This window comes from Tachysurus fulvidraco, chromosome 2, assembly GCF_022655615.1.
Source record: "Tachysurus fulvidraco isolate hzauxx_2018 chromosome 2, HZAU_PFXX_2.0, whole genome shotgun sequence".
NCBI classification, from domain to species: domain Eukaryota; kingdom Metazoa; phylum Chordata; class Actinopteri; order Siluriformes; family Bagridae; genus Tachysurus; species Tachysurus fulvidraco.
The window spans coordinates 18,837,454-18,839,953 of NC_062519.1; the positions used below are offsets into that span (position 1 = coordinate 18,837,454).

At 43.1% G+C, this 2,500-nt stretch overlaps 1 long non-coding RNA gene across 1 annotated transcript in view; it reads left to right on the forward strand.

Annotated features, from left to right (window-relative positions):
- LOC113649007 overlaps window positions 1–1,482 on the forward strand; it is a 3,293-nt gene extending 1,811 nt beyond the window's left edge. The window contains exons 2-3 of the long non-coding RNA XR_003442047.2: window positions 1–124; window positions 257–1,482. The exon at window positions 1–124 is cut by the window's left edge and continues 21 nt beyond it. This is a non-coding gene — a long non-coding RNA (uncharacterized LOC113649007). The remainder of the gene's footprint in view (window positions 125–256) is intronic.
- Window positions 1,483–2,500: the final 1,018 nt, after the last annotated feature.

Genomic DNA, 2,500 nt, shown 5'->3' on the forward strand with positions numbered 1-2,500 from the left:
ACTGGAGTCCTACAGGAGCATGTTGTAGACCAGGACCAACGAGGACAACCACAGGAGGTCTTTCCTACCAGTGGCCATCAAACCCAGTAGGGAGCAGAGCTGATACAATGATGACTGTCACTGTGTTAGTATGCGACCTGTCCTACTTCTTCATTATATTTATTTCTCTTGTAATCTCAGTCTTTCTCTTGTGTCTCTGACAAAAGAATTTCCTTCAGGATTAATAAAGTTCTATAACATCTTATTCCTTTTACAGCAGTCTGTCAGCATCCACATCGGCCAATCAGCTGTTTGTTCATCGCTCAAACTTTATGAAGAATAAAGGACCAGATTACTCAGGAGCTGAAAATGTTAGTCAGGGTGGGGTAAGTATTTTACTAATGTTCTGTTCTAAAACAAAATAGAAGAATAAAGAGAAAACTCTAAGTTTAATATAGAAATAAAATGAATGAATGAATAAAGTGAATCTATGGGGTTAGTGAGAGCTGCTTAAAGGCTCTGTGCAGAATCAGCAACTGCTTCCTGTCAGAAATCCAACACAGGATAGAGAAAAGAACATCAGACTGTCCAAGAACCATCACAGGTCCATCACAGGTCCCTCACAGGTCCCTAACAGAACCATCACAGAACCCTCGCAGGTCCCTCACAGAACCATCAGAGGTCCATCACAGGTCCATCACAGGTCCCTCACAGAACCATCACAGGTCCATCACAGGTCCCTCACAGAACCATCACAGGTCCCTCACAGAACCATCACAGGTCCCTCACAGGTCCCTCACAGAACCCTCACTCTCCAGGACACGGGGATGTTAAAGCTGAAGAAGTGAAAACTAGAAACCTGCATTTTTACCCTCAGGTTGTTGATGGACGGTTTAATGAAACCAGCTTGTTTAATGGAACAAGATTCACACTGCAGATGATCTCCTGCGCTCTCGAGCTCTGGGCCGCTGACTGTGTGTGGAGTTTAGTGAGTGTTTATGGAGAGATGTGAAGCAGTGTTGGTGAATGAGGGAGGTTTTATTCAGCAGGAGTCAGGAACATGTCAACAACACAAAGTGATAAAGAAGTGAGAAAGCTGTAGTAATATGTCACGAGAGACACCAGAGACACCAACGACACCAGAGACACCAGAGACACCAGAGACACCAGAGACACGAGAGACACCAGAGACACCAGAGACACCAGAGACACCAGAGACACAAGAGACATGAGAGACACAGAGACACCAGAGAGACACCAGAGACACCAGAGACACAGAGACACCAGAGACACCAGAGACACGAGGGCCGTGGCCTGAGGATCCAGCGTGACGTTACACTTTATGGAAGTGAAGCATTTGTGTTATTTAACTAAAAGATGAACTCATGAGGTGAAGCCACACACTGGAGTGGGACCTGCTGTACAATCTGTTGTAACTGCAGATGAGTTATAAACTGTAATAAAACACTGAGTGAAGGTTAAACACCACACACAAGAATAACAGCCTCACTGTGTCACACAAAAAACACACAAAAACACACAAAAACACACAAAAACCACACAAAAACACAGAAACACACAAAAAACACACAAAAACACAGAAACACACAGAAACACACAAAAACACAGAAACACAAAAACACACAAAAACACACAACCTCCACATCTGAAATCAGGTTTATGAACCATGAAACAGTGACTTATTGTGTATTTAAACAGGAGGTGGTGTGTGTGTGTGTGTGTGTGTGTGTGTGTGTGTGTGTGTGTGTGTGTGTGTGTGTGTGTTATCTGATAAACTAGTGCTGAACTGATCCTTATGTGACCCTCAGCACTAATGAAGTCAAACAGGTTTGACACACAAAACTTTATCCTACACACACACACACACACACACACACACACACACACACACACACACACACACACACACACACACACACACACAATATGCTGTTACCAGAGCTGCAGATTTACCACACGGCATCAGATTACACACACACACACACACACACACACACACACACACACAATCCCCAGTTTCCTTTCTTGTAGTGCAAATTAAAATCTCTGATGTTTAATGTTGAGTGAAATTAATGAGTGTAAACAGCAAAAACACACTTAAAGCCTGATATGTGTGTGTGTGTGTGTGTGTGTGTGTGTGTGTGTGTGTGTGTGTGTGTGTGTGTGTGTGTGTGTGTGTGTGTGTAGTTTCACACATCATTGCTCACTGGGTTTCAGATCAAACACTAGCTGGATATTCATATATTTTTTTATATTTACATAATTTAATTTTAAATAATAACACACACTGTATTTCTCTGTGTGTGTGTGTGTGTGTGTGTGTGTGTGTGTGTGTGTGTGTGTGTGTGTGTGTGTGTGTGTTTGTGTGTGTGTGTGCGTGTGTGTGCGTGTGTTTGTGTGTGTGTGTGTGTGTGTGTGTGTGTGTGTGTGTGTGTGTGTGTGTGTGTGTGTGTGTGTGTGTGTGTGTGTGTGTGTTTTAACCCTAAAACTCCAGTAATGA